We start from the raw sequence: 13,078 nt of genomic DNA on the forward strand, positions 1-13,078 counted from the left end.
TCATCAATTAAACATCAATACAATCATTATATGACATTAGAAACCATTTTAAATCATTTGAAGAAGTAACCCATGAGATTGAGTAAAACCCTTGATTTTTCATTAACCTTGAAAACTTTGAAAACTTCTTTGAAATTGACTCTAGGGTGAAAGCTAACCTAGATGAAGAATCACCATACCTTTACTAAGATTCCCCAAGAAATTTGATGAAGAAACCGCTTTGAATCCAAACCCTAGCTTTCACTTCTTCTTCCTCCTTGAGTTAGAGAGAGAAATATTGAGAGAGGAAGAACTTGGGGGTTTTGATTTGAATGTTTTGAATAAAGGAATAAATGAAGTGTTTTAAGACTTAAAACTATTTATATTTATGATATAAATCATTTAAAATCAACACCACCTAATAAAACATTAAAACAAAATTACTTTAAAAACCCTTACTTGGGCAGCCCCGTCAGGGACTAAGTCCACTTCTACGGATCGTGAAAAGGGACCACGGCCTGTGGTGGTGCCCGTGGTCCTCTTGGGCAGTGTCTCATTTGCCTTTCCATTCCCCAAGATGCTAAGGCATCTTCACGGCCACTTCTACGGTACGTGGTCAAGACCACTGACCATGGAGTGGTCCGTGAAGTTAGGGCAGTAGCTTGGCCAAAGTGCCTTGCCTCCCATGCCACCAAGTGACCTTCACGGCCACTTCTATGGATCATGGTCAAGGCCACTGACCGTGAAGTAGTCCGTGGACTTGGGACAGTGCTTGGCCAAGGTTGGGCAGCCTTGGCCTTTGGCTTAGGGCTTGCCTCCTTGGCTTGGCACTTTCCCTTCCAACCCTTAAACCAACATTAAAAAGGGTCTTTCCACTACGGAGTCTATCACATACCTTGACGTTGTCTTACTAAACTCCATCAAACAAGGCTCGGGATAACATTACACAACATGAAACCTCATTACAAACCCAACACAAAGTCCATAGGCTCTAGTTTCACTTATTCATTTTCCAGGTCGTTACATTATCCCCCACTTAGGAACATTCGTCCTTGAATGACACACATTAAGGGAAAATGACTCAATACTAGCAGCCCAACAATCAAGCAACATCAATATAAATGCATAATCATAGGAGGAAACATCAACTCCACATCCACAAGCTCAATGCAAACAAGAAGGTAGGAATTACATTTACAAACTCATTATGCACAAAACATCAACATTTTCTCATTTCGTTAGAGGAACTTCCTTCTCCAACTCACATCATGCTCATTACAACATCATAAGGCAATTTATGCAACTCTTTTCAAGATCGCATTTAAACATGCTCAACAAGTCAACGCATTAAGCATTTAAGCAACTCATTATAGATGCATATTAACATGAGGAACACAATAATGAAAACACAATTTCTCTTATGAACATAAACTTCATCAAAACATGCATATCATAAGGAGACCATGGAAACTCATATTCACACAAGACTCCAAAACATGAAACAAGCTACTAGGAACTCTTGGTCTCAAGCTTGAATAAGAATAGAAGGAAAGAGATAAGGACATCAACACTCACCACAACCTACTATTCAACATACCATCCCCCACATAAGGGTAAACCCAACTAAGGATAATATGAAAAACAACAAAAGGAACTAAAACTTACCAGTACCTTCCTCCGGATTACCTCTTTTGTCCTTGTTAGCTTTAAGAGCATAGAAACGGTTCTTCTTTGGAGCATTAGGATCCGGGCCAACATAAGAAGCTTGTTTGTCTCCCTTCCTCTAGCCGTAAGAGAAGGACAATTTCTCACTTGGTTATCATGCTTTCCACAACCATAGCACCGACTAGTACCGGCTAGGCACTTCCCATGATGCCTCTTCCCACAAGTGGTGCAAAGAGGTTTAGAAAATTAAGATCCACCACCTTTCTCCTCATTAGACGTAGGAGCACTTGAATAATATTAGTTAGGAGCTCTCTTCTTGAACCTAGGTTGACCTTGCTCATCGGACCTACCCCTTTTCAACTCCCTACTCTTCCTCTTAAGTTTAGACTCCTCAATAGAGTGAGCATACACCATAAGTCTAGAAATGTCCATTTCATTATGGAGCATCACTGTATGGCACTCTTCCTCAACTAGGTCGGATATACCTGTCACATACCTACTCATCCCATCCCTAGGGTTAGACACCAAGGATGGAGAATACTTGGACAAGAGAGTAAATTTCAAGGAGTACTCTTCCACACCAATGCTACCTTGCTTAAGATTGATAAACTAATCAACCTTACACTCCCTCTTCCCACGGGGAAAGTACCTACCAAGGAATGCTCCTGTAACACCCCACAAGTCTAACGTCCTAAGCTAGAGCCGTATATGATGCCTAGTAACTTAAAAGGGATAAAAATGATGTTTTAGTCCTAATCTAATATAACTAACTTAGTAAGAAAGTGTTGGTGCTTAAACGTTGAGAAACGACCATGCCGTCCGGAAACTAGTAACTTGAATCTAGCGTGGTCTTAGGCCTTGTAGAGAGGTTTTTGAGTGGCGTATCAGAACTAAATCTTGTAAAAAGGGTTTATATAAGTAGAACTAAGTGTTTAGGGTCTAAACGTATGGATATGACCCCCCCCCCCTTGGACCACACTAGGGGTCCTTGAGGAGGACCCAACATTTGACCCCAAAAGCTGTCAAACAGCAGCAAACGACAAGACCAAGACTTACGGCCAATAGACTGGTCTACGGACCGTAAGTCATTGTCGTAAATCCATACTTAGTCGTGGGAAACTTGGCTCCCAAAAGGGAGACCTCAATCCCAAACGACGGAGTGCAGAGGACAGACCATCAGTCCACCTACGGTCCGTAGGTGGAGGTCTCATAGGTGCTGCCAGTTTTAGGATTTTAGTTTTAAGTTAGGGGTCTTAGTTTTAGTTAGTTATTTAATTAGGGGTTAAGAGGGTTGTTTAGTTAACTAATTACCTTTCTAAACCTAACTATAAGACCCTAACCCTAAGACTTTAAGTCATTCAACAAACCCCCAACTCAAACATCAAATCATAACTTCCCTCTCTCAAAATCTTCTCTCCAAAGAACACCATTGAAAAAGGATTTCAAGGTTCATCTAGGGCACCAATATCTAGACTTCCTCCATCAATTCTCAAGTAATTTACTAAGGTATGGATGATCTTCACTCTTGGGATCTTTTCCCCAAGAGGCCCTCTCAAAATTGGATTTCAAAGTTCCCCAATTTCTAGGTTTTCACTCAAATTCGTGGGTATCTTTCTAAAATCATTTCCATTGATCTGTAATGGTTATTTATGATTATATATAAAGGTTTGTGGATGAATTTATGGAATGTCTATAGTTTTTGATCAATTCCTCACAAAACCCATGATTTTCCCTTCTTTCTCAAATCTAAACCCTAGTATGTTGTGAATGATGTATGAAGGTTGGGAATCTAGTATGTTTACATGTAATTCATTATTGTATATTGATGTTACCCTATATGAAGTATAAATGTTAAGAAATTAGGGTTGAATCTTGAAGTAAGCCTTGAGGGCTATGAATGAGGGTTCTCAATATGACGAATTATTCTTGTATTGAATGGTGGTGTTGAGATATGAATCCTTTCCCCACAACCATAACTATGATTAAGTATTTTATGTTTTGATATGATCAAGTATGTTATGCTATGATATGATCAAGTATGTTATGTTATGATATGAACATGTATGTTATGTTATGATATGAACATGTATGTTACAATATGATTATGATAGTGTTCGTATGTGAAATGTAAGGTAATTATCATAAAAAATATATGAATATGATATGAGGGAACATTCTCACATGTTCTTGACTCTTAGGATGAAAGGTTTTCTCACCTAATGAGTCCATGAGCTAATAGGATATAAGTTGGGATGAATGGCCTAAGGGCACTCCTCTATGAACTATAAACTTAAGTAAAGGCTTAATATTACTTAAAGGGAATTGTGCTTAGCACTGAGTGGATATGGTATTAGATAGGTTCCTTCACGCTAGTCAGTTAGGTTCACATTACGGTGTCTCATGAGATGGAAACCCACACGTTAGTAGTATACGGTTTCTAGTAGCAATCTCCATATCCCATAACTACGTACCCCAGTAGGTTTTAGCTTAGTGGATCCACCTAGATAGCTATTATGTTAGTTCTACCTTGGAAAGTGGAACACTCTCTTTTGGGTGTGGGAGTAGAACACCGAATTCCATGTAGCTCACATGGTCTATGTTGGTTATTTCTAATCTCCCTATGTTTAATGATATGAACTAAGAAATGAATATGACTTAGAAGATGACTATGAACTCTAACTAGGGCTTCTTGAGGGGTACTACTTAGTCTAGGTAAGGGTATGGGACCTTACCTAGACATTGCACAAGTGGGTTCTTTGAGGGGTTCTTGTATGAGTCCTTTATGTATGGCAACCTATGAATGATGTTAAGGATGGTTTCACCCATTATGATGACGACTATGTATGTGACTACACTGGTGTCTTCTTGATGTTTCTACTTAGTATATATGAGGGTATGGTACTTCATATGTACATTGCTCAAGTGGACTTGAAAAGGGGGTCATGGATGGTGTATTTATGGTATGATGTTAATTGAACTCAAACATGTAAGATATGAATTATGGCTAAGGATGATGTTTCTTATAGTTATGAATGTCTCTTTATCTTATGGTATGGATTGGTTATGCCTTACTTGAATATGCATTTTGGCTTTTAAACTTGAAATAGAATGTTTTCAACAAATGTCCCTTTTATGCATGTTTTAAATGGTTTTAATTGCATGGCTTCCATACTTAGTGCAATTGATTGTGCTAACCCATATTTCTTCTATTTTTACTAAGTGTAGGTTCTGACTAGTAGGTCCTCATTGTGAAGAAGTGAAGACTTGGATTGCATTCTCCAAGACTTTGGTATGTCCTCAAGTTCCGAGGACAACATGATGCCACTTATGTTTCTTTCTATTGTAATAGACTTCTATGTACTTCCTTTTATAAGACAATTTCATTGTAAAGGGCTAAGGTCCCTATTTGAGACTTCTATGTTGTACTTAGATGGTGATTGAGACGACGTCTAGACACTATTTTCTATTATGAAAGACTTGACATTGATTGTGAAAAATTTTTAAATTCCACATTTTTCAATGTCTTTATGCAATGACGATTATGCTAAGGGCTCGTATAAGACCCCTGCGGGGTCAAGTACGTCGTGTTTCGACTAGGGGGTGCTCTCGGGTCGTGACAAACTTGGTATCAGAGCATAAGGTTTTGGATAATAATTAGGATTGATGTCTCATGAACCACGTGTATTAGAGTCTTGTTCATGAGTGTGAAGTGCGCCACACTTATGAATGAGAGGTTATGTGATGCTTAGGAACCTTCCCATCTTTTGTATTCTTGAAGTCGTGCTTAAGAGTCTTAACTTTATACGTCCTTTCTTCTAATCCTTTTCTTGTGCATATAGGCCATGAATACTAGAATGGCAGCCGCAAAAAGGGTTGATGAGGAGATTGCAAATGACGGAGTTCCTCCCCAGGGCAACCAAGCTTCTCAAGGTCATCAAGGGCCTCAAGTTCCTATTGAAGAGGGAGCTATGTCTAATGTGGAGATAAGGACGGCTATTCAAAGTTTGACTCATGTTTTAGCAGCTCAAGTTACTAGAGATACTAGGGTGCAAGTGAATCCCCATGCTAGCACAATCGCTTCAAGGATAAGGGATTTCACTAGGATGAATTCCCCTACCTTCTTTGGATCCAAGGTGGAGGAGGACCCACAAGGGTTTATTAATGAGGTGTTCAAGGTGCTAGATGTTATGGGTGTGACTCCTCAAGAAAAGGCAGAGCTAGCCGTCTACCAACTCAAAGATGTGTCTCAAGTATGGTATGAGCAATGGAAAGAGGAAAGGCCTATTAGAGCTGGCCCGGTAGATTTGGCATCATTCAAGACGGCTTTCCTTGATAGGTTCTTCCCATTGGAATTGAGGGAAAGGAAAATGCAAGATTTCATCAATCTCCGACAAGGAGGAATGAGTGTGAAGGAATATAGCCTCAAATTCACTCAATTGTCCAAGCATGCTCCTACATTGGTGGCGGACTCTAGGGCTAAAATGAACAAATTTGTTTTGGGGATATCAGATCTTGTGGTGAATGAATGTAGGTCGGCTATGCTTATTCCAAGCATGAACATTTCTTGTCTTATGGGTCATGCCGAGCAAATTGAGGAACAAAATCTCAAGCAAGTGGGTAGATATTTGAAGAGGTCAAAGATCGATGATGGAAATCCTTCCAAGGGTAAACTTGGGATTCAAGATAAGCCAAAGTTTAAGAAGAGGTTTCCAAACCAAGGTTCTTCCAATTCTTCTAGAGTCAACAAAGTTAGGGTGTCTAACCTTAAGCCACAAGGAGGAAGAAGTGGTGGTTCTTATGTTGAAAGAGTTAGTTGTGAAGAGTGTGGCAAGAAGCATGAAGGCAAATGCCTAGTTGGCACAGATAATTGTTTTGGTTGTGGAAAGAGTGGTCATATGAAGAAAGATTGTCCCATTATGAGAGCTCAAGGGAGGGAGAACAAACAAGCACAAGTAAGTGGTCCTAACTCTGATGTTCCTAAGAAGAACCGCTTTTATGCTCTCCAATCCCAAAGTGATCAAGAGGGATCTCTGGATGTTGTTACCAGTATGTTACAAGTATTTTTAATTGATGTTTACTCATTGTTAGACCCCGGTGCCACTTTGTCTTTTGTAACCCCTTTAGAGGCTATGAAATTTGATGTGCTCCCCGATGTCTTAGAGGAACCCTTTTTCGGTTTCTACCCCGATAGGTGATTCCGTAGTAGCTAAATGAGTTTATAGGGGTTGTCCCATTTCATTGTCCAATAGAGTCACATTGGTTGATTTGGTAGAACTTGATATGTTGGATTTTGATGTCATATTAGGGATGGATTGGTTGCATGCTTGTTTTGCCTCCATTGATTGTAGAACTCGGGTAGTGAAGTTTCAATTTCCTAATGAACCCGTGTTAGAATGGAACGGGGGAAACTCAATCCCTAGAGGTCGAATTATTTCATGTCTAAAAGCTTGTAAAATGATTTCTAAGGGATGTCTCTATCATATTGTGAGAGTCAAAGACCTTGAGTCCAAGACTCCTCCTTTAGAGTCGGTCCCCGTAGTAAAGGATTTTCTAGAAGTCTTTCTTGATGATTTACCCGTAATTCCTCCCGAACGGGAAATAGATTTCGGCATTGATCTATTGCCGAATACTCAACCTATATTAATCCATCCTTATCGGATGGCCCCGGCCGAATTGAAGGAATTAAAGGCTCAACTTAAGGATTTGCTAGATAAGGGTTTTATTCAACAAAGCATATCTCCATGGGGTGCTCCGGTATTATTTGTGAAAAAGAATGATGGGTCCCTTAGGATGTATATTGACTATCGCCAATTGAACAAGGTCACCATAAAGAATAAGTACCCTCTCCCTAGGATTGATGATTTGTTTGACCAACTTCAAAGGGCGAGTTACCTTTCAAAGATAGTCTTAAGGTCGGGCTATCACCAACTTAGGGTGAGAGGGGTTGACATTCCTAAGATGGCCTTCCGAACAAATATGGTCACTATGAGTTCCTAGTTATGTCCTTTGGTCTAACACATGCCCCGGCGACTTTCATGGACCTTATGAATCAGGTGTTTAGAAATTATCTTGATTCGTTTGTGATAGTCTTTATTGATGATATTTTGATATACTCCAAGAGTGAGGGTGATCACATAAGTCATTTGAGAATAGTGTTGCAAGTCCTCAAAGATCACCAACTTTTTTGCTAAGTTTAGTAAGTGCGAGTTTTGGCTAAGGTCTATTGCTTTCCTTGGCCACATTGTTTCTAGTGAGGGTATAGAAGTTGATCCAAAGAAAATGGATGCGGTCAAAGTTGGCCTAGACCTTTGAGTCCTACCGACATCCGAAGCTTTTTGGGATTGGCGGAGTACTATAGAAGATTTGTTGAGGGATTCTCATCTATCGCTTCTCCATTAACAGCCTTGACCCAAAAGAAGTCCAAATTTGAATGGTCGGAGTCATGTGAAAAGATTTTCTAATTGTTGAAGGATAAACTTACCTCCGCTCCGGTATTGACCTTACCGAAGGGTTTGTAGTGTATTGTGATGCTTGTCGTATAGGGTTGGGTTGTTTCTTCATGCAATATGATAAGGTTATTACTTATGCGTCTAGGAAACTCAAAATTCATGAAAGAATTATCTGACGCATGATCTAGAATTGGCGGCGGTAGTGTTTGCACTAAAGATTTGGAGACATTACCTTTATGGGTCCGTGTGGATGTATTCACCGACCACAAAAGTCTCCAATATGTTTTTACTCAAAAAGACTTGAATCTATGGTAAAGAAGATAGTTAGAACTTTTGAAGGACTATGATATGAGTGTCCTTTACCATCCCAGCAAAGCCAATGTAGTTGTGGATGCCTTGAGTCGTATGTCTATGGGTAGTGTGGCCATGTAGAAGATGAAAGGAAGGAGTTAGTCTGTGATGTGCATAGGTTGGCCGGATTGGGAGTTCAACTAGTAGATTCTCCAAAGGGTGGCTTTGTGGTCCATCATAACTCCGAATCCTCCTTAGTAGTTGATGTGAAGTCTAAGCAACACCTTGATCCTATTTTGATGGAATTGAAAGAATCGGTATTCAACAAGTCCGTTGAGGCTTTCTCCCAAGGGGGAGATGGAGTGTTAAGGTTGTCTATGTGTTCCGGATATTGAGGGCTTGAGAGAGCAAATTTTGGAAGAGGCTCATGGTTCACGGTATTCAATTCATCCGGGAGCCACCATGATGCACGACCTACGGAAAGTCTATTTGTGGAATGGCATGAAGAAGGATATAGCGACTTTTGTAGCCAAATGTCCAAATTGCCAACAAGTCAAAGCCGAACATATGAAACCGGGAGGCATGTCTCAAAATATTAATATTCCTACTTGGAAATGGGAGGATATGAATATGGATTTTGTAGTGGGTTTGCCTCGTACTAGGAGGCAATATGATTCGATTTGGGTCACTGTGGATAGGTTGACAAAATCAGCCCACTTTATTCCCGACAAAACTTCATTCTTGGCGGAAGATTATGCCAAGCTTTACATAGATGAGATAGTAATATTGCATGGGGTTCCCTTATCTATCTTTTCGGATCGGGGTGCTCAATTTACTTCCCACTTTTGGAAGGCATTCCAAAAGGGGCTTGGTACTAAGGTCAAGCTTAGCACGGCCTTTCATCCTCAAACGAATAGTCAAGCGGAATGCACCATTCAAACTTTAGAGGATATGTTAAGGGCATGTGTAATTGACTTCAAAAGTAGTTGGGATTTTCATCTCCCATTGATTGAGTTTCCCTACAATAATAGCTACCACTCGAGTATTGCCATGGCACCATTTGAAGCCTTGTATGGTAGGAGGTGTAGATCTCCGGTTGGGTGGTTTGAAGTAGGTGAATTTGCTCTAATTGGTCCCGAATTAGTTTATGAGGCCATTGAAAAAGTTTGACTCATTAAAGAGAGGTTGAAGACAGCCCAAAGTCGGCAAAAGTCTTATGCCGATGTTAGAAGAAGGGATCTAGAATTTGAGGTTGGTAATTGGGTTTACTTGAAAATCTCACCAATGAAAGGTATGATGAGATTCGGTAAGAAGGGGAAGCTAAGTCCCAGTATGTGGGCCCATATCAAAACTTGAAAAGAGTGGGGAAGGTTGCTTATGAATTAGACCTACCTAGTGAATTGGTTTCAGTTCACCCAGTGTTTCATGTTTCCATGCTCAAAAAGTGCATTGATGATCCGGTAACCATCCTTCCTTTAGAAGGTTTAGGAGTTGATGATAAACTCTCCTATGAAGAGGTCCCGGTTGAAATCTTGGACCGTCAAGTGAAAAGGTTAAGAAACAAGGAAGTAGTTTTGGTTAAAGTGTTGTGGAGGAACCATCTAGTTGAGAGTGCTACATGGGAGGTTGAGGCTGATATGATGTCCCGTTATCCTCATCTATTTCCTCCTACTCCTATTCAAACTTGAGGTAAGTAGTTTCTCTTGAGTTGTAGTGAACTAGGAGTTATGTGTATTGTATGGGCATTTGCCATGATTTTTCCTTATGTGGTGTGAGTCCATGTGGAAAAGCATGTATTGCATAATTTGAGTTTTTCAGGACTTATATGTCCCTTTTGTTGAATTGATTGACTAAGATGATAATTGCATATTTGACTTATGAGATGAATTGATAAATGTGATAAATTGTATTTTGAAGTGACTTGTTAAATCCATATGGTGATCTTGAACTTGTCATTTGAAGTGGCGAAGGTAGTTCCTCATATAAACATGATATATGATGGATTTCATGCATAATTGAGTTGGTAGATGTAGCTCCTACCTCCTTATATTGCTTTGATATGACTTTAATTGGAGTTGAAGTTTTCTCCTTTAAATAAGTGCTTATGGTGAATTGTGCATATTAGAAGCTTTGCACATTTTGGTATTTTTGCTTGTTGGACTATTGGTTTAAAATTTCTGCTTAGTTGGGTGTCTTGGTTGACATTCGGGGATGAATGTTCCCAAGAGGGAGATAATGTAACACCCCAGAAGTCTAACATCCTAAGCTAGAGCCTTATATGATGCCTAATAACTTAAAAAGGATAAAAATGATGTTTTTAGTCCTAATTTAATATAACTAACTTAGTAAGAAAGTGTTGGTGCTTAAACGTCGAGAAACGACCATGACGTCCGGAAACTAGTAACTTGAATCTATTGTGGTCTTAGGCCTTGTAGAGAGGTTTTTGAGTGGTGTATGAGAACTAAATCTTGTAAAAAGGGTTTATATAAATAGAACTAAGTGTTTAGGGTCCAAACGTATGGGTACGACCCCCCCAAGGACCACCCTAGGGGTCCTTGAGGAGGACCCAAAATTTGACCCCAAAAGCTGTCAAACAGCAGCAAACGACGAGACCAAGACTTACGGCCAATAGACTGGTCTATAGACCATAAGTCATGGTCGTAAGTCCATACTTATTCATGGGAAACTTGGCTCCCAAATGGGAGCCATCAGTCCCAAACAACAGAGTGCACAGGATGGGTCGTCACTCCACCTATGGTCCGTAGGTGGAGGTCTCGTAGGTGCTGCCAGTTTTAGGATTTTAGTTTTAAGTTATGGGTCTTAGTTTTAGTTAGTTATTTAATTAAGGGTTAAGAGGGGTGTTTAGTTAACTAATTACCTTTCTAAACCTAACTATAAGACCCTAACCCTAAGACTTTAAGTCATTCAACAAACCCCGAACTCAAACATCAAAACATAACTTCCCTCTCTCAAAATTTTCTCTCCAAAGAACACCATTGAAGAAGGAGTTCAAGGTTCATCTAGGGAACCAATATATAGACTTCCTCCATCAATTCTCAAATAATTTACTAAGCTATGGATGCTCTTCACTCTTGGGATCTTTTCCCTAAGAGGCCCTCTCAAAATTGGATTTCAAAGTTCCCCAATTTCTAGGTTTTCACTCAAATTCGTGGGTCTCTTTATAAAATCGTTTCCATTGATCTATAATGGTTATTTATGATTATATATGAAGGTTTGTGGATGAATTTATGGAATTTTTATAGTTTTTGAGCAATTCCCCACAAGACCCATGATTTTCCCCTCTTTCTCAAATCTAAACCCTAGTGTGTTGTGAATAATGAATGAAGGTTGGTAATCTAGTATGTTTACATGTAATTCATTATTGTATATTGACGTTACCCTATATGAAGTATGAATATTAAGAAATTAGGGTTGAATCTTGAAGTAAGCCTTGAGGGCAATGAATGAGCGTTCTCAATATGATGAATTGTTCTTGTATTGAATTGTGGCGTAGGGATATGAATCCTTTCCCCACAACCCTAACTATGATCAAGTATGTTATACTATGATATGATCAAGTATGTTATGTTATGATATGATCAAGTATGTTATGCTATGATATGAACATGTATGTTATGCTATGATATGACCATGTATGTTATGTTATGATATGAACATGTATGTTAAGATATGATTATGATAGTGTTCGTATGTGGAATGGAAGGTAATTCTCATAAACACTATTTGACTATGATATAAGGGAACATTCTCACATGTTCTTGACTCTTAGGATGAAAGGTTTTCTCACCTAATGAGTCCATATGCTAATATGATATAAGTTGGGATGAATGGCCTAAGGGCACTCCCCTATGAACTATAAACTTAAGTAAAGGCTTAATGTTACTTAAAGGGAATTGTGCTTAGCACTGAGTGGATATGGTATGAGATGGGTTCCTTCCGCTAGTCAGTTGGATTCACATTACGGTGTCTCATGAGATGGAAATCCGCACGTTAGTAGTATACGGTTTCTAGTAGCAATCTCCATATCCCATAACTACGTGCCCCCGTAGGTTTTAGCTTAGTGGATCCACCTAGATAGCTATTATGTTAGTTCTACCTTGGCAAGTGGAACACTCTTTTTTAGGTGGAGGTGTTCACTTCTTGTCTATCTATGCATGTTGAGATCATGGCCTTGAAGGTATCTATGCATGTTGAGATCATGTCCTTGAAGGCAATAAATGTGAAGTGAATTGGTGATTATGATGCATATGTTTATGAAGTTATGTTATGAAGTTTATGTATGAAATCCTCAATGCTAGCATGATGTTTAAAGTGTGTTGATGATGAGGAGTATAATGTGAATGATAATGTTAGGGATAAGGTGTGGTCTACATGATTTATTATGTTAGGTACTTTTGTGGAATGGCCCCTACCTATATGACCCCTATATGACTGTTTGATCATATACATGTTAGGAGTACCTATTCAATGTTGAATGTGTCCTTGTCTCCTATGATGAAGTGTGGCTGTGTGGTCTAGAATCCCTAAGGGCTTTATATGTGAATTGCTCATGAATTGGGGACATTATGAATGTGTTATGATCCCTTTAAAGGAAGAACACTCAATATCAATGTTGTTGCTAATATGTCACTATGAGGACCAACAAGCACACACACACTACATGTATAGCTATG

This window comes from Solanum tuberosum, unplaced genomic scaffold, assembly GCF_000226075.1.
Source record: "Solanum tuberosum cultivar DM 1-3 516 R44 unplaced genomic scaffold, SolTub_3.0 scf00460, whole genome shotgun sequence".
In the NCBI taxonomy this organism is placed as follows: domain Eukaryota; kingdom Viridiplantae; phylum Streptophyta; class Magnoliopsida; order Solanales; family Solanaceae; genus Solanum; species Solanum tuberosum.